General features: G+C 38.0%; 1 long non-coding RNA gene across 1 annotated transcript; it reads left to right on the top strand.

Annotated features, from left to right (window-relative positions):
• Window positions 1-4444: 4444 nt before the first annotated feature.
• On the top strand, window positions 4445-26074 carry LOC308656379. The gene is made up of 3 exons (XR_014023712.1): window positions 4445-4498; window positions 7422-10942; window positions 25943-26074. It is a non-coding gene; the product is annotated as an uncharacterized lncRNA (long non-coding RNA).
• The last annotated feature ends 376 nt before the right edge of the window (window positions 26075-26450 follow it).

Genomic DNA, 26450 nt, shown 5'->3' with positions numbered 1-26450 from the left:
CCATATTTCCCATTTTGGGGGAAAATGAAGTTTAAATCAAACATAAAAAGATATCTAAAGCTCTTTCCAATGCATTTAAACAACATGGGTTAAAGCTGGAAAATCTCTGCCAATTAATGAAAGTTTGAAAGTATCTTACCGCCAGGAAATACTTTCATATTAGCTAATTTTTATTTTTAAAAGTTCAGCTGAGCTTTGAGTTTTTGGGAGATCTTTAGGATGGATTCAGTCAATTCAGAAATTCACACTATCTGTGAAACTTTCATTTCTTTAGAGGCCACGTGTCCTTACTGTCCGCACTCCCTCACGGGCCCGGACACTCCAGCTCCAGCCAGCCTTCAACTTGTTGCCCTAGCCTTTTTCTAACCCTTGCCTATTTAGGCTGCTGCTCCATCCACCTCTTAAAGTACTTTTCTCTTTTCCTACCTGAACCTGAATCCGACTCATCCTTCAGACTGAACTCTGCCACTCTTCTGTACCCTCAAAGACTTTTCAGACAAATGACTTTAGTCTCTATCCTTTGATCTCACACTACTCACAACTCCTCAGCAAATAAAGATTCCTTTGATATCTCTTGCTGTATTTTCAAATACTTATCTGATAAAGTAGAATGGAAATCCTGTGAGAATATTTAAGAAGTCCTCACTTTTTGGTGTGTTATTTACATTATTCAATGCACAAGTGCTCACTAAATATGCTGACAAATGAAAAATGGCCCGATAAGCACAGGCCACAAAACTCTTACCCTTGACCTTAAAATGGTATTTTGAATGTCAGATAAATCTGCTTAATGATACTACAAGAATGAAATGGCATTACTTGAATATTCAAGGACTGTTCTAGAAGAGGGAAAAGTTTGAATTATATAATAAGGCATCCAAAGAAGGGCCTTGATGTGACTTGAGCATACATTTCAATGTTATCTTGGACCCAATTTCACTACGTATTTTAATACCTTAACCATACAGCACTTCTTTCAGTTCTCTGAATAAACTGGGATTCCTTGTGCCTCTATGCAAGCTCTAATGCCCTGCCCCTCCTCTTCTAAAAAACATTCCTTAAGATCAAGATGAAGGGCTGGTTCCTCTATGGTATGTTCCTTCATTCTTAAGGAAGAGGTTGCTTCCACATTCACACTGCTAAGTGTCCATCTAACATCTCTACCATGCACATTTGTAGTGTGCATATCCATAATACACCTAACATTTTACAAATACCACGTCATGTGTTTGTGAGAAGGCAGGATATAGCTTCTTATTTATTTTACATTTGCCCAGTGGTACTCATAATTTCTAGTTCATAGAAGGTACTCATCTTTTGCTTAATGAATGCATAAATGAATGACCTTGTTAATTGCTTAGATGAAGGGGAAGAAATGACAACCCAGGATTTAAAAGTTAGCGATGGATAACGAAAAATAAATATAATTCCCATGGAAATCAAGGACCAACCATTGTTCTTATTGGATCCCAAGCTATTTTGTTCCTATTTTTCTAAAACACAAAAGACCACTCACATGATGAAGAGGCTACAACAATGAAAGTGTTTTAAAAGAAGGAGAAACTAAAAACAGGAAAAAAAAAAAGTCCCGGACAAGCTGGGCAAGCATTACAACCATCTAGAGAAATTTCTTAAAATATATGTTTAGATTTTCTGCATCAAGATCTCTAGAGGTTGACATTTTTAACATGAGTGAGTCTGATCAGTTAGGAGTTGGAACCACTAACCTTGAAAACAAATAACCAAAAGCCACACAGCTTTAGTCCTGGCTGTTACGTAGTCATGTACATTTAACTACGATGAATATCACGTATGTCTCAGAGTCTAGTTCTGAGGCTATTCCTAGGGAAAATATTTCCAAATTATTATAATTTCCTTTTACTTGTGGTAACAAGATCACTGGATTTTTTTAAGTCCTACAGGCTCTTCTATACTAAACCTTTCTAATACAACTAAACTGCTGACAAGTTACAAATTGACTAGTTTAATGTTCCTCCCTGTTCAATGTAGCAGAGATGGGTTAATAAATAGTAGAACTGACCAAAAGGGAGAGTTAGAAGTACAAAAACAAATGTTCGAAGTTATTCACAAACATAAGATGTTCTAAAATAATGGGAAAAGAGCCTCCTCCATCATAAAAATGGGTAAATCACTGTGAATCAAATATAAATGCTTAAAATCCCACATTAAATTCAATGCCTAAAGAAAATCAAATAATGTAGGGGAAAGTTAATGTGTTTATGATAAAATACTAATATTTGGGTGTAAGCTCTAGTTCAGCTCCTTATAATCCCACCATGTGACCTATATATAATACATGCTTAACCCAAACTTGAGTTTTGCCCCTTGATACAATGTAAGTTATAATTCCTGCCCTACCTAATTCACAGGATCTAAATCTAACAGTATGACTGTGAAGGTCATGTACATACATATTATGGAAGGATACAATAAAATAGGTAAAAGTATGTCAAGATGATAACTGACTAATACAACACATGCTATTATTTATTAAACGGTCTAGCAGAAATAGCCTTCCCAGAGCTTTAAATGTTTGGTAGGTAAAAATTCAATAAAGTCAGATTTTTTTTTCTTTTATGTTCCCAACATAAAATACTTCCTAACTCAAATGCTGGCATCTTTTCCCTCATTTGGCAAAAAAACAATTCCCCACTGGGTTTCCAGTGGAACTGAAATGATTTTGACTGTTTTTGTTTAAGATTATCAACACAAACCTTTCCAAATCATGCAGCGTCTATGCCAAAATGCATTCTTTATGCAACACAGTTGTAGGAATATATCATATGTGAACCACTGCTGGGCCACAGAGAATGGGATAGCATAATTTTTCCTATATTTTAGGAAAATTCAAAATATTTTTAACATATCCTTGTTGGAAAGAGTGGTAATTTCTTTTCAATGTAACTTTTTATTTAGCTACAAGTTTATTTAAAATAGGGAAGGAAAGGAATACTAAGTAATTGTTTCAGAAAATAAATATTTAGGAGGGTTTAACATATTGTAAATTATATAACAATCACTACCACAAATGTCATTTCTAGAGCTCTTCTGTGCTAAGCCTTGTTTTAAGCACTTGTTTAATTGTGAACTAATTTAATCTTCAAAATAATCCAATGGTATTGAAAATATCTTTGTTTTACAATGATCAAACTGAAACACAAAGACATCAGATAATTTGTCTAAGGTCATATAGTTAAGTGACTGAAGCAGGATCTGAATCTAGCTGTATGACTATGGATGTCATATATATAATCACTAGGCTACTTTTCTGAGAAGTGAGTAATTCATAACTAATAAGATATAATAGCTAAAATAAAATGCTCACATGTGTACACATATAGCCTTATAACTTAAAAATTCATTAAAAATTCCTAAAAGTTATAGAAATCTTCATCTAGTTGAGAAGATCCAGGATCAGTTCTGTTAAACTAGGATGATTAATTTCTACCTCTAACATCCTCTAAGAAGAATATGGTTTTTTATAAAACATCTAAATCCAAAACAGATAAAACAAACCTCCTAGAATTAAAATTAGTTTCAGAGGACATAGTCTCAAAACAAATTACTTTTATTTCAAAAATAATATCTTAACTAATGAAAAGTCACACATAAAGTTCAAAGGGACAATATTTTCAGAAACTGAATTAATGTTTAGTTTCAATTGTACAAGGTACATGTTTCTTTTTTAAAAAAGAAATAATGATGGAGGAGGAATTATCTATGCCTGTGTGGATTTGAGTGCAAAACAATGAAACTATTGAGAGGAAAAAGGAACTAATAATTTCTAGGCATCTACTGTTTGTGTTAGATACAATACTAGTCACTTTGCATTTACTATCTCATATAGTCTTTAAAGTACCCAGCCTTGAAATGGATGGCACTAGAGCAGATTATGCTTAGTGAAGCTAGCCAATCCCTAAAAAACAAATACCAAATGTCTTCTTTGATATAATGAGAGCAACTATGAACAGAGCAGGGAGGAAGAGCAGGAAGAAAAGATTAACATTAAACAGAGACATGAGATGGGAGGGAAAGGGAGAGAAAAGGGAAATCGCATGGAAATGAAGGGAGACCCTCATTGTTATACAAAATTACATATAAGAGGTTGTGAGGGGAATGGGAAAATAAACAAGGAGAGAAATGAATTACAGTAGATGGTGTAGAGAGAGAAGATGGGAGGGGAGGGGAGGGAGGATAGTAGGGGATAGGAAAGGTAGCAGAAAACAACAATTACTAATAGGGCATTATGTAAAATTGTGGATGTGTAACCGACGTGATTCTGCAATCTGCATTTGAGGTAAAATTGGGGGTTCATAACCCACTTCAATCTAATGTATGAAATATGATATGTCAAGAGCTTTGTAATGTTGTGAACAACCAATAAAAAATGAAAATAAATAAATAAAATTTAAAAAAAAATAAATAAAGTACCCAGCCTTGGTGGATATTATCCCTATTTATAAGTAATAAAATTAAGGTTCAACAGACCAATATCAATGGATGAAATTGAAGAAGCCATCAAAAGACTACCAACCAAGAAAAGCCCAGGACCGGATGGGTATACAGGGGAGTTTTACAAAACCTTTAAAGAAGAATTAATACCAATACTTTTCAAGTTATTTCAGGAAATAGAAAAAGAGGGAGCTCTTCCAAATTCATTCTATGAGGCCAACATCACCCTGATTCCGAAACCAGACAAAGACACCTCAAAGAAAGAAAACTACAGACCAATATCTCTAATGAACCTAGATGCAAAAATCCTCAATAAAATTCTGGCGAATCGAATACAAAAACACATCAAAAAAATTGTGCACCATGATCAAGTAGGATTCATCCCTGGGATGAAAGGATGGTTCAACATACGGAAATCAATAAATGTTATTCACCACATCAATAGACTTATCAGGTTAAGAACCATATGATCATCTCGATAGATGCAGAGAAAGCATTTGACAAAGTACAGCATCCCTTTATGTTCAAAACATTAGAAAAATTAGAGATAACAGGAACTTACCTTGACATTATAAAAGCTATCTATGCTAAGCCTCAGGCTAGCATCATTCTGAATGGACAAAAGTTGAAGGCATTCCCTCTAAAATCCGGAACAAGACAGGGATGCCCTTTATCTCCACTTCTATTCAATATAGTTCTCGAAACACTGGCCAGAGCAATTAGACAGACGAAAGAAATTAAAGGCATAAAAATTGGAAAAGAAGAACTTAAATTATCACTATTTGCAGATGATATGATTCTATACCTAGAAGACCCAAAAGGGTCTACAAAGAAACTACTAGAACTAATAAATGAATTCAGCAAAGTGGCAGGATATAAAATCAACACGCATAAATCAAAGGCATTTCTGTATATCAGCGACAAAACTTCTGAAACGGAAATGAGAAAAAACACTCCATTCACAATATCCTCAAAAAAAATAAAATACTTGGGAATTAACCTAACAAAAGAGGTGAAAGATTTACATAATGAAAACTACAGAACCCTAAAGAGAGAAGTTGATGAAGATCTTAGAAGATGGAAAAATATACCCTGTTCATGGATAGGCAGAACTAACATCATCAAAATGGCGATATTACCAAAAGTTCTCTATAGGTTTAATGCAATGCCAATCAAAATCCCAACGGCATATCTTGTAGAAATTGATAAGCAATCATGAAATTCATATGGAAAAATAAAAGACCCAGAATAGCAAAAGCAATTCTAAACAGGAAGTGTGAATCAGGTGGTATAGCGATACCAGATTTCAAACTATATTACAGAGCAATAGTGACAAAAACAGCATGGTACTGGTACCAAAACAGGCGGGTGGACCAATGGTTTAGAATTGAGGACATAGAGACTAATCCACAAAGTTACAACTACCTTATATTTGATAAAGGGGCTAAAAGCATGCAATGGAGGAAGGATAGCATCTTCAACAAATGGTGTTGGGAAAACTGGAAATCCATATGCAACAAAATGAAACTGAATCCCTTTCTCTCGCCATGCACAAAAGTTAACTCAAAATGGATCAAGGAGCTTGATATCAAACCAGTGACTCTGTGTCTGATAGAAGAAAAAGTTGGCTCCGATCTACAGATTGTGGGGTCGGGCTCCAAATTCCTTAATAGGACACCCATAGCACAAGAGTTAACAACAAGAATCAACAAATGGGACTTAATTAAACTTAAAAGTTTTTTCTCAGCAAGAGAAACAATAAGAGAGGTAAATAGGGAGCCCACATCCTGGGAACAAATTTTTACTCCTCACACTTCAGATAGAGCCCTAATATCCAGAGTATACAAAGAACTCAAAAAATTAGACAATAAGATAACAAATAACCCAATCAACAAATGGGCCAAGGACCTGAACAGACACTTCTCAGAGGAGGATATACAATCAATCAACAAGTACATGAAAAAATGCTCACCATCTCTAGCAGTCAGAGAAATGCAAATCAAAACCACCCTAAGATACCATCTCACTCCAGTAAGATTGGCAGCCACTATGAAGTCAAACAACAACAAGTGCTGGCGAGGATGTGGAGAAAAGGGTACACTTGTACATTGCTGGTGGGACTGCAATTTGGTGCGGCCAATTTGGAAAGCAGTTTGGAGATTCCTGGGAAAGCTGGGAATGGAACCACCATTTGACCCTGCTATTGCCCTTCTCGGACTATTCCCTGAAGACCTTAAAAGAGCATGCTACAGGGATACTGCCACATCGATGTTCATAGCAGCACAATTCACAATTGCTAGACTGTGGAACCAACCCAGATGTCCCTCAATAGATGAATGGATAAAAAAAAAATGTGGTATCTATACACAATGGAGTACTATGCAGCAATAAAAAATGACAAAATCATAGAATTTGCAGGGAAATGGACGGCACTAGATCAGATTATGCTTAGTGAAGCTAGCCAATCCCTAAGAAACAAATACCAAATGTCTTCTTTGATATAATGAGAGCAAATATGAACAGAACAGGGAGGAAGAGTGGGAAGAAAAGAGTAACATTAATCAGTGACATGAGATGGGAGGGAAAGAGAGAGATGAGGAAAATTGCATGGAAATGAAGGGAGACCCTCATTGCTATACAAAATTACATATAAGAGGTTGTGAGGGGAATGGGAAAATAAACAAGGAGAGAAATGAATTACAGTAGATGGAGTAGCGAGAGAAGAAGGGAGGGGAGGGGAGGGGGGATAGTAGGGGATAGGAGAGGTAGCAGAATATAACAATTACTAATAGGGCATTATGTAAAATTGTGGATGTGTAACCGACGTGATTCTGCAATCTGCATTTGGGGTAAAATTGGGGGTTCATAACCCACTTCAATCTAATGTATGAAATATGATATGTCAAGAGCTTTGTAATGTTGTGAACAACCAATAAAAAAAAATTAAGGTTCAAGATTTCTGATTTCACCACAGTACAAAATTCAAACCCAGGTGTAAACTGTCCTTTATGCTAAATCATACAGCCTACATAAATGAACTAGAAAACTTATAGATCATACAAAACACTGAATAATTTGGTCTTATATCTTTAAAAATTTGTAAATATTTCTCCATATTTATTCACATAGCTCATCTCCACTATTTTCCTCTACTCAGATCCTTAAGATCTTCCAAAATGCTCTCTCCACTGACCTAGACTCTCAGTAGTTGCAGTCACCCTTTACTGAGCCTCATGCATCGCACCACATGCTCCACACATACTGGCTCTTCAAAGGATCTGACAGCTATATGAAATGGCTTTCATTCTTACAAATGAGAAACATCTTCACAAAAGTTCACTTTAACATAGAGGTGACAGAAAAGGTAACAGTGATTCTGTTCAGCTCTAGAGTCAATAGTTTTGCTTCTAGGCAGTATGGAACACTCTAAGCTGCAGACTTCAGTTTCCCAGATCATTCATAAAAGCAAGGTATTATGATTATATGTCTGGGAATGGTCAAAGATACTTGCCCATTTAATCCTATTACTTCTCTGAAGAATGAAGGGCAATAGTTATTAACATCCTATTTCATAAATAGACAAAAATGAAGTCCAGAAAAGTTGGAAGTACTTTTTCCTACTATGCAACACTGTTTTCAATCCCAGATAATGGAAATATGAATATATTAGTTGAAAAACTGTACATGTATAAATTTTCTCCACTCTTTGTTTGCAAAACTCACTAATTACACTTAAAAAAACAACAAAAAACTCAAGTAAATTAGTGAAGAATTAATTACCTTCATTGATAAGCAGAAATCACTTCCAGGATACACTTGTTTTCAATTTAATTTTATATGTTCCAAGACATTGTTTTTCACTAAGGTTTTTTCTAATATCTTCTTTCTGAACTATATCATAAACACAGAAATTTCTTTAAACTTTTACTTTAACAGAAATGTAATGAGGCTTGACTATGTCATTGCTCAACTAAAGAACATGGCTGGGGAAACATACCCAAAGGAAGGATATCTAAAGGAAGCATATCCAAAGTCCTGTATGTGGAGCTCTCCTATACATTAATTATGGTCTCTATGAGATCTTGGATCAGTTAAAATACGTCTTCAGGCAATGTCCTTACATTTTAATGCATTAAGTTTTCATTTGAATCCACTTAGCTTCTTTATGAAGAGGTATCAGCTCCACCCTTTTGAAACAAGAACTATAACAAGTGGAGTTTTTTTAAACTGCTTACCTATTACAGAGGCAGAGTTGTATTTAGATTCAAGTCCAACATTACCATTTACTAGCTGTTATTTACCACTGACCAATTACAGTAGTTTGAAACTGAGGAGTTTCCTCATCTGTAAAACTGAAATTTCACATAACTCCCCCAGGTCATAGACATGTTGTGAAAATCAAGTCAGATAAGGTATACAAATCACCAAGTACAGATTACGGCCTTCAATGAATATTAGTCAAATTCCCTTGGTTTAAGAACTTTAAAAATATATACTAAAGAGACATAGGTATTAAAACAAAAACAAGCACTTTATCACTCCCCCACAAACCTGAAAACATTCAAACACTATACAAATCCAAGCAGAACACATTCTCTTTCATCAGGCTCATGTACATTATTTAACCCAGCTTGAATGCAATATACTAAAATTTAAGATACATAAAAGATTGCATTGCATTGAGACTATTTTACTTCAATATTCTCATTATACCTTTTATGAATTAAGAGAGATAAGCACAGGTTCTAGATTGAGTAGGACGGTTATGTATGAGCACTAGAAGACACAATCCTTCAGTCAAAAATGAACTGCTTTGTGAATTACAAAAGATAAAGAAAGAAAATGATTTTTAAGGGTCATCTTGGGAACTAAAAAATTTGCATTTCATAGAAGGGATTTAAATTCCATTGCAATATAAGGTGCCCAGAACAATTGTACGCAATTTCTTCCTTGATCAATTGCCTAACACTATACTTATCATCCCTTGCAGTAGCAGTTTAGGAGGTGGTTCTACTCATATAATAAGCTCTGTGAATCTTGGTTACACAGACAGACAAAAAAATCAAGCCATTATACTTTTTAAAAAATAATTCAAGAATATCCTTTTGAAAAACTATGTTACAGAATCATTAACTAATTGAATTGAGGAACTATGGCTTTCTTCTTGAGCACCATGGAACAAACCATGTTTTTTTCTACTATCTTTTCCATTTCTTCTGGCTCATGGCTGCAAGCACTTGCTGATAGTAAAGGGTTATCAGTCAGGACATCTCAATTCTTATATCTGGACAGAGTTAGACTTTGCATTGCTTTTAATGGCCTATCATGAATTTTTTATGCAGTCATTCAACAAATATTGAACATCTCCCATGAGCTATAGGATGCAGAGATAAATGACATTTGACATCACTAACCAGCAGAAAGAGTTAAGGGAGTCACTGATATTTTGGTTTGTTAAGTGCTATAATAATGATATGCCTAACTTATGGTGCTGGTGATACAAAGATGAAGAAATGCACCTGTAACACAAGAGCTTATACAGAATATGCAAAACTGAGTCAATTCATAGATATTAACAGGGTTTTTTTTTTTTATTAACTTGTCTGTCCTACCATCAATACTCAGGGTAAGCTCCTTGAATCTTGAGTTCAGAAACCTATTAGGTCCAGTACACAGTGGAAACTTTATACCCCTTGACCAACATCACCTCATTTCCTTCTGTACTCTAATGGCTCTCAACCACCATCATCCTCTCCCCTCCTCCTATGAGTTTGTTTTGGATTCCCATATAAGTCAGATCATGTAGGATTTTTCTTTCTGTTTTGCTTAATTTGCTTCACACAGTGTCTTCCAGCTTCATCCACATAACAAATGGCAAGACTTCCTTCTATTTTAAATGGTGAATGGTATTCCATTGTACATACACAATTTTCTTTATTCATTCATCTGTTGATAGATATAAAAGTTGATTCCATATTATGGCTATTTTTAATAATGCTGTAAGAAAAATAGGAGTGCAGATATCTTTTTGTGACCCTGATTTCAATTCTTTGGCTATAACTCTTGAAGAGGGATTCTTAGGTCATATGGTAATTTCATCCTTCATTTCCTAAGAAAAATTTCAAACTGATTTCCATAGTGATTATGATGTATATTCTCACAAACAGTGTACAGAGGTTCCCTTTTCTCTACATCAACAACACTTTGTATCTTTTGTCTTTTTGGAAATGGCCAGTTAGCACATCATTTTTTAAAGAGATTATTCCACATTTTGCATTATTGACACCCTTGCCAAAGATAATCTCTTTAAAAAATGATGTGCTAACTGACCATATGCAAGGTTTTACTTTTGGCCTCCTTCCTCTATTTGTTTATATCTGGTTTTTTTTTCGTCAATACCACAGTGATTTACTACAGATTTTTAGTATAATTTGAAGTCAGAAAGACTAATATCTCCAGCTTTATTCTTGTTCAAAATGACTTTGTCGAGGCTGTCTGATTCGCGCGGCCTGCCCCGCGGCTACAAAAGGCGTGGCGCCGCAGAGAAGGGATTAGCTGGTAAGCAGGGAGATAAGTGGCTGCGACAAGGTGGTATCCCACCAGCCAAGCCCGCACTGACCCCCGGGCTGAGTTCGGGATTGCAGACGGGGAAGGAAGCGGTACAGCCCATCCCCCACAAGGGACACTCCACTAAGGCAACCAGCGGCCACCATCTTCGAGAGCTGAAGTATCCACCGCCACTCTCCGACAGATTGCAACAACAAAACAGGTGTGTGTCACTCAGTTCAGCCCCCATACATAGGGGGATTTCGCATAAAATCTCTCCTAGACTTTCAGGGGGAGGGAGTATCAGAGTGAGCCTACATAAAGACTAAAGGAGAACTAGAGGCACCTGACCTTCAACCCCCCCTCCCATCAGCAGCCAAAACAAAACCTGTCTAGCCAGCGCTGGGGGAGGGGCAAGCAGAAAAAATCAAAACCATAGAGTGCCGGGGATCCCAAAAGCCAACAGTGTGACCCCGGAGATCCAGGCTGTCTGATTCGCGCAGCCTGCCCCGCAGCTACAGAAGGCGTGGCGCCGCAGAGAAGGGATTAACTGGTAAGCAGGGAGATAAGTGGCTGTGAAACAGTGGTATCCCACCAGCCAAACCCGCACTGACCCCCGGGCTGAGTTCGGGATTGCAGACGGGGAAGGAAGCAGTACAGCCCCATCCCCCACAAGGGACACTCCACTAAGGCAACCAGCGGCCACCATCTTGGAGAGCTGAAGTATCCACCGCCACTCTCCGACAGATTGCAACAACAAAACAGCAGAAACCAAGACTAGCAGGAGAAACCAGGAGACTAGAGGCAAGGTCCTCGCGACTGGGCAGCTGTAAACTGAAGGCCCGCCGGTGACAGTTCACCCACTGCCCGCGTAACTGGGCGGTAGGAGAACGCCCACCCGCTGGCAACTGATCACCTGCCTGCGGCCTGTGATACTGGGCGGCTGGAGACTGCCCGCCTGCCGTGACCTGGAGCTGAAACCAAACAGAGACAGTCCAGTCACACCCCCCCATTAGGGCACCCCGGCAAGGAGACTGGGGCCCGTCATAGCAGAGTAGTGTCGTCACTGGAGCTCGGACGTCGGAATTCCTTCCCAGCGAAATCCACGTTAGCAGGCATAGTTTAACAACACAAAGGAGAGACATCAGAGTAATACAGAAACAAAACAAATCTATAGAAGAGAGCAGAAACACGACAATCAAAAAGAGCTGGAAAGTAACGTGGACAACATGAGAAAACAAGGGAAAAAAGGATTACAAACAATGCAAGACAACTCAATTCTACAGGAGGACATAGAAACATCAGAAACAGGGATAGGGAAAGAACTCAAGGCATACCTAACTCGAATGGAAAGAAATATTAGAGAAGACATGAGACAGCAAGTCCAAGAAATAAAAGTATATTTTGAAAATGAATTAAACAAACAAATTCAAATGGCAAAGAACGAGCTCTACCAGGAGATAGAGATCTTAAAAAAAAATCAAACAATAATCCTAGAATTGCAGGAAACTATAAACCAAATTAAAAACTCAAACGAGAATATTACAAATAGACTTGATCAAGTAGAAGTCAGAACATCAGATAATGAAGACAAGGTTTATCAACTTGAAAAGAATATAGTCAACACAGAAAAGATGCTTAAATCCCACGAGCAATCTATTCAAGAGATATGGGATGTCATAAAAAAACCAAATATGAGAGTCATAGGGATAGAAGAAGGCACAGAGATTCAAACCAAAGGAATGGACAGCAGATTAAATGAAATAATTCTAGAAAACTTCCCAGAGATGAAAGATGGAATGGATTGCCAAATCCTGGAAGCCTACAGGACCCCAAACATTCAAAACCATAATAGACCAACTCCAAGACATATAATTATGAAGATAGCCAACGTACAGAACAAGGAGAGAATACTAAAAGCTACGAGAGAATAGAGGCAGATTACATTCAGGGGTAAACCAATTAGGTTAACGACCGATTTCTTATCACAAACTTTGAAAGCGAGAAGATCCTGGAATAATGTATTTCCTGGAATAATGGATTCCTAGGGTGGTTTTGATTTGCATTTCTCTGACTGCTAGCGATGTTGAGCATTTTTTCATGTACTTGTTGATTGATTGTATGTCCTCCTCTGAGAAGTGTCTGTTCAGGTCCTTGGCCCATTTGTTGATGATTGGCAGCCATTAAGAAGTCCAACAACAACAAGTGCTGGCGAGGATGCAGGGAAATGGGTACACTTGTTCATTGTTGGTGGGACTGCAAAATGGTGCAGCCAATTTGGAAAGCAGTATGGAGATTTCTTGGAAAGCTGGGAATGGAACCACCATTTGACCCAGCTATTCCCCTTCTCGGTCTATTCCCTAAAGACCTAACAAGAGCATGCTACAGGGACACTGCTATATCGATGTTCATAGCAGCACAATTCACGATAGCAAGATTGTGGAACCAACCTAGAAGCCCTTCAATAGATGAATGGATTAAAAAAATGTGGCATTTATACACAATGGAGTATTACTCTGCAATAAGAAATGACAAAATCATAGAATTTGGAGGGAAATGGATGGCATTAGAGCAGATTATGCTAAGTGAAGCTAGCCAATCCTTAAAAAACAAATGTCAAATGTCTTCTTTGATATAAGGGGAGTAACCAAGGACAGGGTAGAGACGAAGAGCTGGAGAAGAAGAATAACATTAAACAGGGATGATAGGCGGGAGGGAAAGTGAGAGTTAAGGGAAATTGCATGGAATTGGAAGGTGAGCCTCAGGGTTATACACAATTACATATAAGAGGAAAGGAGGAGTAGGAGAAAAATTATATAAGTGGAAGAAACGATTTATAGTAGAGGGGATGGAGAGAGAGAAGGGGAGGGGAGGGGAGGGGAGGGGAGGGGTGAGGGGACAGTGGAGAATGGGATAGACAGCAGAATACATCAGTCACTAGAAAGGCAATTTGTAAATCAATGGAAATGTAACTGATGTGACACAGCAATCTGTATACGGGGTAAAAATGGGAGTTCATAACCCACTTGAATCAATCTGTGAAATATGGTATATTAAGAACTATGTAATGTTTTGAACAACCAACAATAAAATAAAAAAAAATAATGGATTCCAACCAAGAATACTATATCCAGCAAAACTGAGCTTCAAATTTGACAATGAAATTAAAATCTTTCACGATAAACAAAAGCTAAAAGAATTTGCAGCAAGAAAACCAGCTCTGCAAAGCATTTTGAACAAAACACTACAAGAAGAGGAATTGAAAAATAGTGCCCAAAACTAACAGCAGGAGGTACCTCAGTAAAGGGGGAGGCAAATAACCAAAAAGCAAAACTAGCCAAACTAAAATAAATAAATAAAGAAGCATGACTGGAAGTACAAATCATATCTCAATTGTAACCTTAAATGTTAATGGCCTAAACTCACCAATCAAGAGACATAGGCTAGTAACCTGGATCAAAAAAACAAATCCAACAATATGCTGCCTTCAGGAGACTCATATGATAGGAAAAGACATACACAGGCTGAAGGTAAAAGGTTGGGAAAAATCATACCACTCACATGGCCCTCGGAAGCAAGCAGGAGTGGCCATACTCATATCGAATAAAATCAACTTCAAACCTAAGTTAATCAAGAAGGATAAAGAAGGTCACTATATACTGTTAAAAGGAACCATCCACCAACAAGACATAACAATCATCAATTTGTATGCACCAAACAATGGAGCTGCAATGTTCATAAAACAAACTCTCCTCAAGTTCAAGAGTCAAATAGACCACAACACAATAATTATGGGTGACTTCAACACACTGCTCTCGCCATTAGATCCTCTAGACAAAAGCTGAATAAAGAAACTATAGAACTCAACAGCACAATCAATAACCTAGACTTAACCGACATATATAGAATATATCAACCATCATCAAGTGGATACACGTTCTTCTCAGCAGCACATGGATCCTACTCAAAGATAGACCATATATTATGCCATAAGGCAACTCTTGGTAAATATAAAGGCGTGGAGATAATACCATGCACCATATCTGATCATAATGGAATGAAATTGGAAATCAATGATAAAATAAGGAAGGAAAAATCCTACATCACATGGAAAATGAACAATATGTTATTGAATGATCAATGGGTTATAGAAGACATAAAGGAGGAGATGAAAAAATTCTTAGAGACAAATGATAATACAGACACAACATACCGGAATCTATGGGACACAATGAAAGCAGTTTTAAGAGGGAAATTCATTTCTTGGAGTTCTTACCTCAAAAAAAGAAAAAAACAACAAATAAATGAACTCACGCAACACCTCAAAAACCTAGAAAAGGAAGAGCAAAACAACAGCAAATGTAGTAGAAGACAAGAAATAATTAAAATTAGAGCAGAAATCAACGAAATTGAAACAAAAGAAACCATTGAAAAAATTGATAAAACTAAAAGTTGGTTCTTTGAAAAAATAAATAAGATAGACAAGCCCTTAGCCATGCTAACGAAAAGAAGAAGAGAGAGAACTCAAATTACTAACATAGGGGATGGAAAAGGCAATATCACAACAGACGCTACAGAAATACAGAAGATAATTAGAAAGTATTTTGAAACCCTATATTCCAATAAAATAGAAGATAATGAAGATATCGATAAATTTCTTAAGGCATATGATTTTCCCAGATTGAGACAGGAAGACACACACAATTTAAACAGACCAATAACAAAAGAAGAAATAGAAGAAGCCATCAAAAGACTACCAACCAAGAAAAGCCCTGGACCGGATGGGTATACAGCGGAGTTCTACAAAACCTTCAAAGAAGAATTAATACCAATACTTTTCAAGCTATTTAAAGAAATAGAAAAAGAAGGAGCTCTTCCAAATTCATTCTATGAGGCCAACATCACTTTGATCCCAAAACCAGACAAAGACACTTCAAAGAAAGAAAACTACAGACCAATATCTCTAATGAACTTGGATGCAAAAATTCTCAATAAAATTCTGGCGAATCGAATACAAAAACATATCAGAAAACTTGTGCACCATGATCAAGTAGGATTCATTCCTGGGATGCAAGGATGGTTCAATATACGGAAATCAATAAATGCTATTCACCACATCAATAGACTTAAAGACAAGAACCACATGATCATCTCGATGGATGCAGAAAAAGCATTTGACAAAGTACAGCATCCCTTTATGTTCAAAACACTAGAAAAACTAGGGATAACAGGAACATACCTCAACATTGTAAAAGCTATATATGCTAAACCTCCGGCTAGCATCATCCTAAACGGAGAAAAACTGAAGGCATTCCCTCTAAAATCTGGAACAAGACAGGGATGCCTGCCGCAGTCTTGGCTGGGCACAGAATCACGAGCCAATCAAGCAGGAACAAAACTTTATTTTGAAAAAGCCGCTAACACTCTCAGCGCCAGCAAGTCAAAAACCGGTCCTCCCACGAGGGTGTCCGACCGGAACCGCGCGCCGACCGGAACCCCCCGTCTCCCGTCTCCTCCCACCTCCTCCGGAATTCCCTCCTACTATCCTTCCCCAACCAATGGGAACTCTCCAGCAGTCCCGTAAAGTCCCGTAACTTGAGTCCGGTAGCAGGCCAAGGTGAACAGCGGGAGTCCAGTTTGCATATGAATGTAAATTTTAACATAATCATCTCAGTGGCTAGCTGGCGTCACTTTACAACCAAAGGTGCCATACATCGTATATATGCTTGTGGCTCCTAGCATCTGCCCCCTTCTGTTTAATTAAGCAACAAGCAATGTGGCTAGGGACCGTGCCTGGTAGGTTGTCCAATTTAACATATGGTTCTTACCCGTCATGGGAGAACTGACCTTTAGGCGTCAGCTTCCTGTCTTAGGTTGAATCCACTGTAATCAGAGCAACCCGTCGCTGACTACCGGTCCAGCATTCAGCCATGCTTGTGGATAGGCCTATGCACCAGTGGGGGGGTGAGGTTCTTGCCTCACCTCTGTTGGCCCCCAAATTTAGCCTTGGTGCCAGTGGGGGGGTGAGGTTCTTTGCCTCACCTCTGTTGGCCCCCAAATTTAGACCATCACTAGTAGAAGGGAGGAGGATACAGAAATGCCACGACACCAAGCCAATTGACGGCTCCTTTGGAAAAATTGCGTCACTGGTGACACCATCAGCAAAGATATGCCAGTATTACCACAATAAACATGGGGTGAGCTGGCAAGGAAATTGCATCACTGGTGACACCATCAGCAAAAATATGCCAGCAGTACCACAATTCGGTGCACCAGATGATATTTCACAATGTATGCAACTGATATATAGTCCAGGCAAGTTCTGCAAGCAGTTCAAATTGGAGGAGTCTATCAATATGTCCATATCCTCCCAAAGTAAATCAAGTCCTTGATAGCATTACTTGTTGAGTTATATTCATTGATGCATCAGTTTATACAGTTTACTGTGATAGCTATCATAGAAGCTGTAGTTTGGTTTTATCTCAGTCTTCACTGGAATTGGGATGGAGATGGAAATTCTGGCAATGATGGTAAAGAGACATTATCCTGAACAGAATTATTAAATATAATAAAAAGAAAAGGTGAAAGTAAACAAACAGATCTGTTAAACTCCTTTAAAAACAATCCTTAACAGCCGTTTACCAAATTTAAATTAGTAAACAAACAGATCTGTTAACCATCTTTAACAACAATCATAAACAGCTGTTCACCTAATTTAAATTAAACCATATAAATCACGTGAATAAAGAAAAAATTCGGATCCATTTTTTCATGAGCGCTCCTCATATAAGAAATATGGACATACACACATACAGACATACAACACAAAACAGAAGTGTGCACACAACATACAACACATAAGACAATAGTAAATAAAGGCCTTGTAACTATACTTAGGTGAAATCTCCATTGCAATGTTTAAAAACTCCACAGTCAAAAAAAAAAAAAATAAATAAATAAATAAATAAATAAATAAATAAAAAATAAAACACAGTCAAAAAATAAAACTGATCAGAAAAACATTAACCTAGGTTTGTATGAGCTCAAAAATAAAATAGAACTTTATGATGTGGAAAAATGCAATAATAAAATAGATACTGAAAAAAAAAACCTTGGTTAATCACTGTCGCAGATGTAAGAATAGCCAAGCTGGAGCTCTGGATGTCAGCTGTTATGGATTTGAGTCAAATCATCTTCTTTTTCTGTAGAAATTGTTTTAGTTAATCTCTCTGGAATCCAAATCGGTTGCTGTTCATCCTGTGGGAAAACACAGACAGCGCCCCGATTCCAGACTATCACTGGATCCGGGCCTTTCCATTGTCCTGTTAGAATATCTTTCCAAAGTACCTTAGGCTTATGTACATTTTTGGGGTACAAATGTCTTTCCGCAGCACTAAGTCCCGATGAATCTAAATTTAAAAAGTTTAGAGTAAAAAGGGTTATTTTAAGTTTATCTTTGGGGGATATATACCCCTTTCCAATTCCCTCCTTTTGTTTTAATAAGTACATTTTAATAGTTTGATGAGCTCTTTCAACTATGCCTTGTCCTTGTGGATTGTATGGAATTCCTGTTATGTGAGTAATACCAAATGATGAGCAAAATTGTTTAAAAGAGGAGGAAGTATAACCAGGACCGTTGTCCGTTTTTAACTGTTTTGGAACGCCCACAGTGGCAAAATTTTGTAAGCAATGAGCTATAACATCTTTAGTTTTTTCTCCGGCATGAAGGGAGCCCATCAAAAATCCGGAAGAGGTATCAACTGTAACATGTAAATATTTTAATTTTCCAAATTCTGGCAAGTGTGTGACGTCCATCTGCCAAATATGGTTAGGTATTAGTCCTCTAGGATTGACTCCAAGATTAACTTGTGGTAAAAATGTCACACAATTTTGACATTGTTTTATTATATGTCTGGCCTGTTCTTTAGTTATTTTAAAACGCTTTTGTAAAGTATTAGCATTGACATGGAACCTTTTATGAAAATTTATAGCTTCTTCTATTGTGGAGAAAATATGTATGTCATGTGTAGATTTATCTGCTAGTTCATTGCCCATACTAAGGGCTCCAGGCAATCCTGTATGTGCCCTGATATGACCTATGAAGAATGGATCTTTTCGGTCCCAGATTAGACTTTGTATAGCGGAAAACAAAGAGAAAACAGTAGAGGAAGGGGAAATCCTACCAGCATCTTCAAGGGAATTAATAGCATTAACTACATACTGACTATCAGAAAATAAATTAAATACAGAATCTTTAAACATCATAAAAGCTTGTAATACTGCATTAAGCTCTACCTTTTGAGCTGATTGTTTGGGTACTAAAAATGTAAAAGTTTGATCAGGAGTAACTACTGCTGCTGTACCATTGTTTGACCCATCAGTGAATATATTTGGAGCATTTATGATAGGGGTTTTTCTTGTCATTTTTGGAAAAACTACAGGATGCTTAGACCAAAAAGACAACAAAGGATTAGATGGTAAGTGATTATCAAATGAAACACTAGTTTTACACAGGATTATTGCCCAAGTATTTAACTCATTAGCTAACTCATCAATTTGATCCATAGTATATGGAGTAATAATTTTATTGGGAGAAATCCCAAACACTCCCTTAGCTGCTTTTATTCCTTTGAGTATTAATTGTCCTACAGCCTCAGGATATCTAGTAAGAATAGTGTTAGGGGAATAAGATAAATGTATCCACAATAATGGACCTTCTTGCCAAAATACTCCTGTAGGAATATTTTTTGTTGGTAGTACAATAAATAATAAAGGCAAACTTATATCAATTCTATCCAAATGCATATTTTCCATATATGTTTCAATGATTTTTAATACTTTTCTTGCTTCAGGCGTTAACATGCGGGGTGAATTTGGATCTGATGGACCTTTTAGAATATCAAATAAAGGTCCTAACTCTCCTGTTGGTATGCCTAGATAAGGCCTTATCCAATTTATGTCTCCCAATAACTTTTGAAAGTCATTAAGTGATTTGAGTTGATCTACTCGTATTTGAATTTTTGGTGGACGGACCATGGTTGAGGATAATAGAACTCCTAAATAATTAATTGGAAGATTTAATTGTACTTTATCTATTGCTATCTCTAGATTATAATTTTTCAATAAATTTGTAAGTGTGGCATAACATTCTAGTAATGTGTTTTTATCTTTATGTGCCAGTAACACATCATCCATATAGTGAAATATTTGTAGTTCAGGATTTTGGTTTCTAAGTGGCTGGATTGCTTTATTAACATAAATTTGACACATAGTTGGGCTGTTAGCCATCCCTTGAGGGAGTACTTTCCATTCATATCTCTGATCAGGACCTTCATGATTCAGTGCAGGGATAGTAAATGCAAAATGTGGACTATCCTCGGGATGAATTGGAATTGAAAAGAAACAATCTTTAATATCTATAACTAAAACATGCCAGGTTTTTGGTAAAGCAGACAATTGAGGAATCCCTGATTGAGCAGGTCCCATAATAACCATCTCATTATTAATGGCTCTTAAATCTTGTAATAATCTCCATTTACCAGATTTCTTTTTAATGACAAAAATGGGAGTATTATAGGGGGATACGGAAGGTTGTATATGTCCTTCCGCTAACTGTTGTCTGACCAAGTCATGGGCTACTTGTATCTTTTCTTTAGTCAAGGGCCACTGAGGAACCCACACTGGTCTTTCTGATTTCCAAGTAATTTTGATTGTCTCAGTGGCCCTTTCTGAAAACCCAATTCATGTCTATTTATTTCTTGATCTATTTGAATAGGTGCTGTCATACCTTGTTCTTGTTCTCTTAATCTTTTTTCTTTCCTAAAGCCTTGTTTAGCCCTAGTAGTGGGCGCGTTAGGATTGATGTTATTTGTTAATGTCAATCCTAATTGATCTAGGACATCTCGTCCCCATAAATTTACAGGAAGATGATCCAATACATAGGGCTGTATAGTTCCTTCACATCCTTCAGGATCCCTCCAATCTAATACCATAGCACTTCTATGGGGATTTGTTGCCACTCCTAGGCCTCGAAGCGTTTGAGTGGCTTGTTGTAATGGCCAATGTTTTGGCCATTCTTGACGAGATATGATGCTGAGGTCAGCTCCTGTGTCCAGCAGCCCATTAAAGTCATGTCCTTGAATTTTTAATTTTAGCATTGGGCGAGAATCTAAATTTAAAGACAGCATAGCCCAATCTACACCTGTGGAGCCTAATCCCTTGGAACCTCTTTCTACATTACAACTGGAAAATTTATCATGCAGGCTGGGTATTATTAATAACTGTGCTATTCTATCTCCTGGTGAAATTACTGATATACCTCTTGGAGAACTAGCTATAATTTTTATTTCACCTTCATAATCGGGATCAATTACCCCAGGACTTATCATAAGTCCTTTTAGTGTAGAAGAACTGCGTCCCAATAATAAGCCTACTGTTCCCTGGGGAAGAGGTCCTTTTACTCCTGTGGGAATGATTTGAATTCCCATCTCTGGGGTTAGTACTGCTCTGGCAGAGGCGCAGATGTCCAGCCCTGCGCTCCCTCTAGTTTGTCTGATGAGGGATTTAATGGATAATGCGTCCTGGGCACTACCTTGATGGGGCTGTTGGGTTCCTCCATTGCCCCATATATTTGTGGTTTGGGGCCCCGGGGCATTGGGCCCTCTAGTCCGTTTTTTGGCAATGGAGCTTGATACCTTTCTCCACGATATCGTGGGTAAACACTTGGTCCTTGTCCGTTTTTTGATAACGGAATACCCTCTATGGTGGTTTGAGAACGGCATTCATTAGCCCAATGTCTCCCTCTACGGCATCGTGGGCAAATACCTGGTATTCTATTCCTTTGATATCCAGCTTTGTTAAACCCTCCTCTTATGGGGCAACTCCTTTTAAAATGTCCTGTTTGATTACAATTATAGCATGTTCTTGGCCTGGCATCTAAAGCCTGTTGTACTGCTGCTAAGACTTGCCCCTGTTCATTAATGTCTCTACATAATTTAATATATGTGTTTAAATCCTCATGTCTCCATGGTCTAATGACCTCTCTGCAGCAACGATTTGCTTGGTCATAAGCCAGTTGTTTTATAAATGGCATTACCTGTTCTGTATTTCCAAATATCCTAGAGGCTGACTGAATAAGTCTATCTACAAATTCAGCATAAGGTTCATTAGTTCCTTGTATTACCTTAGATAATTGACCTTGTAAGTCTCCATGCCCCTGTAAAGTTTTCCATGCCCTAACTGCATCTACAGCAATTTGTGCGTACACACCAGGGTCATATTCAATTTGTTGTCTTTGACCCTCATAAGGTCCCTTCCCCAAAAGCATGTCCATATTTCTTTGAGGGTACCCAGCTTCTGCATTTCGCCTAGCTGTCTCCATGCAAAATTCCTCATTGGCAACCTTCCATAACAAATATTGTCCTCCGTTTAGCACAGATCGACACATGTTAGCCCAATCTGCTGGTGTCATGTCCAAGTTGGTAACAGATTCAACCATGCTTATTGTGAAGGGAGCTTGCGGCCCATAGGTCGTTACAGCCTCCTTTAATTGCTTTATTGTTTTGAAATCTAAAGCACGGTGAATTCGTTGCCCTCCTGCCTGCTCAAGTACAGGGCATGCTAATCTTTGGGGTCCTGCCTCAGAATTCCGTCCATCAACTACGGTAGTTGAGGGCCGCTCAGCGGTAGATGGAGCTGTTGGCTGAGTTACGCCCTCTGGTGATAGAACGGAGTTGGTAGCAACCTCCTGTTGTAATTCTCCACCTGATGGCTGCTTGTCCTCTAAGCTTGCTTTCTTTAAATTCTCCTCTGTCTGACTAGCTTGAGAGACCTTCTCTTTTGCTTGACCTAGCGTTTTTTCTACCATAGTCTGGACCTCTAACAATTTACTTAACAGTTTTTCGGTTTGTTTTTTATTGGATTCTAATCTACTATAACCTAACCCAATAAGGTAGGATAAAACAAAGCCGAAGCAGAATGAAACAAAGACGGAGCAGACAATGGTTGTATCAATTTTCTCTTTCTCAGGGCTGAATAACTTCAAACCTTGAGCCAACCATTTTTTCCAGTTCGCCTGAGAAAATTCTAGGGCTAGGGAGCTCGAAATGAAAACAAAATAAATCAAAACAAGAACACATTGTTTTCTGAGAAGGTCATCCATCCTGTCGCCTTCCCTCAGGGGCGAGCAATTTACTCACCTCTAAGCTTCAGGCGTTCCCCGTACGGGCCGCCAAATGCCGCAGTCTTGGCTGGGCACAGAATCACGAGCCAATCAAGCAGGAACAAAACTTTATTTTGAAAAAGCCGCTAACACTCTCAGCGCCAGCAAGTCAAAAACCGGTCCTCCCACGAGGGTGTCCGACCGGAACCGCGCGCCGACCGGAACCCCCCGTCTCCCGTCTCCTCCCACCTCCTCCGGAATTCCCTCCTACTATCCTTCCCCAACCAATGGGAACTCTCCAGCAGTCCCGTAAAGTCCCGTAACTTGAGTCCGGTAGCAGGCCAAGGTGAACAGCGGGAGTCCAGTTTGCATATGAATGTAAATTTTAACATAATCATCTCAGTGGCTAGCTGGCGTCACTTTACAACCAAAGGTGCCATACATCGTATATATGCTTGTGGCTCCTAGCAGATGCCCTCTATCACCACTTCTATTCAATTTAGTTCTCAAAGTACTAGCCAGAGCAATTAGACAGACAAAAGAAATTAAAGGCATAAAAATAGGAAAAGAAGAAATTAAACTATCGCTATTTGCGGATGACATGATAATATACTTAACAGACCCAAAAGAGTCTACAAAGAAGCTGCTAGAGTTAATAAATGAATTCAGCAAAGTGGCAGGTTATAAAATCAACACGCATAAATCAAAGGCATTCCTGTATATCAGCAACAAAACCTCTGAAATGGAAATAAGGAAAACCACTCCATTCACAATATCCTCAAAGAAAATAAGATACTTGGGAATCAACCTAACAAAAGAGGTGAAAGATTTATACAATGAAAACTACAGAACCCTAAAGAGAGAGATAGAAGAAGATCTCAGAAGATGGAAAAATGTACCCTGTTCATGGATAGGCAGAACTAACATCATCAAAATGGCGATATTACCCAAAGTTCTCTACAGGTTTAATGCGATGCCAATCAAAATCCCAACGGCATTTCTTGTAGAAATAGACAAAGCAATCATGAAATTCATATGGAAAAACAAAAGACCCAGAATAGCAAAAGCAATTCTAAGCAGGAAGTGTGAATCTGGAAGTATAGCGATACCAGAGGTCAAACTGTACTACAAAGCAATAGTAACAAAAACAGCATGGTACTGGTACCAAAACAGGCAGGTGGACCAATGGTACAGAATAGAAGACACAGAGACTAATCCACAAAGTTACAACTATCTTATATTTGATAAAGGGGCTAAAAGCATGCAATGGAGGAAGGATAGCATCTTCATCAAATGGTGCTGGGAAAATTGAAAATCCATATGCAACAAAATGAAATTGAATCCCTTTCTCTCGCCATCCACAAAAATTAACTCCAAATGGATCAGGGAGCTAGATATCAAATCAGAGACACTGCGTCTGATAGAAGAAAAAGTTGGCTACGATCTACATATTGTGGGGTCGGGCTCCAAATTCCTTAATAGGACACCCATAGCCCAAGAGTTAACAACAAGAATAAACAAATGGGACTTACTTAAACTAAAAAGTTTTCTCTCAGCAAGAGAAACAATAAAAGAGGTAAATAGAGAGCCTACATCCTGGGAACAAATTTTTACCCCCCACACCTCCGATAGAGCCCTAATATCCAGAATGTACAAAGAACTCAAAAAATTAAACAATAAGATAACAAATAACCCAATCAACAAATGGGCCAAGGACCTGAACAGACACGTCTCAGAGGAGGACATACAATCAATCAACAAGTACATGAAAAAATGCTCACCATCTCTAGCAATCAGAGAAATGCAAATCAAAACCACCCTAAGATACCATCTCACTCCAGTAAGATTGGCAGCCATTATGAAGTCAAACAACAATAAGTGTTGGCGGGGTTGTGGGGAAAAGGGTACACTTGTACACTGCTGGTGGGGCTGCAAAATGGTGAGGCCAATTTGGAAAGCAGTATGGAGATTCCTGGGAAAGCTGGGAATGGAACCACCATTTGACCCAGCTATCGCACTTCTCGGACTATTCCCTGAGGACCTTAAAAAAGCGCTCTATAGGGATACGGCTGCATCAATGATTATAGTGGCACAATTCACAATAGCTAGACTGTGGAACCAATCTAGATGCCCCTCAATAGATGAATGGATAAAAAAAAATGTGGCATCTATACACAATGGAGTATTATGCAGCACTAAGAAATGACAAAATCATAGAATTTGCAGGGAAATGGATGGCATTAGAGCAGATTATGCTAAGCGAAGCTAGCCAAGCCCTAAAAAACAAATGCCAAATGTCTGCTTTGATATAAAGAGAGCAACTAAGAACAGAACAGGAAGGAAGAGCATGAGGAAAAGACTACATGTAGTAAACAAAAACGAATGGGGGGGGAGAGAAACGGAGAGAGAAGGGAAAGCATATGGAAATGGTAGGAGACCTTCAATGATACATAAAATTATAAGAGGTCATGAGGGGCAAGAGGGAGGGAAAAAAAAGGGAGAGAATTGAACAACAGCAGGGGAGGTAGAGAGGGAAGATGGGAGGGGAGGGGAGGGGAGGGGGGATAGTAGGGGATAGGAAAGGTAGCAGAATACAACAGTCACTAATATGGCATTATGTAAAAATGTGAATATGTAACAGATGTGATTCTGAAATCTGTATTTGGGGTGAAAATGGGAGTTCAAAACACAATTTGAGTCAAATGTATGAAAGATGATATATCATGAGCTATGTAATGCTTTAAATAATCAATAAAAAAAAAGAAAAAAAATGACTTTGTCTATTTAAGGACTTTTATGTTCCAAATGAATAGATTGTTTTCTCTAGCTTTGTAAAAATAAAAAAGCCAGTGGGATTTTGATAAAAACTGCTAATGGAGATGACTTTGGGTAGTACAGACATTTAACAGTACTGTATTCCAATGCATGAACACGGCCAGGCTCAGTGGCACATGCCTGTAATCCCAGTGGTTTGGCTGGTACAGGAGGATCCTAAGTTCAAAGCCAGCCTCAGCAACTTAGCAAGTCCCTAAGCAACTCAATGAGACCCTGTCTCAAAATAAAATATAAAAAAGGGCTGGGGATGTGGCTCAGTGGTTAAGTGCCTCCGAGTTCAATCCTTGGTACCAAAAAAAAAAAAAAAAAAGTTCCCAGTCCATAAACATGGTATATCCTTCCAACAGTAGTCTTTAAAAATTTCATCTATGTGTCAAAATTTCCATGTACAATTTTTCACTTCTTTGGTTAATCCCAGAGTCTTTTTTTTAAAACT

This window comes from Spermophilus citellus, assembly GCF_964194105.1.
Source record: "Spermophilus citellus genome assembly, chromosome: 9".
Lineage (NCBI taxonomy): Eukaryota > Metazoa > Chordata > Mammalia > Rodentia > Sciuridae > Spermophilus > Spermophilus citellus.
This window is presented reverse-complemented; position numbering and strand designations above follow the sequence as displayed.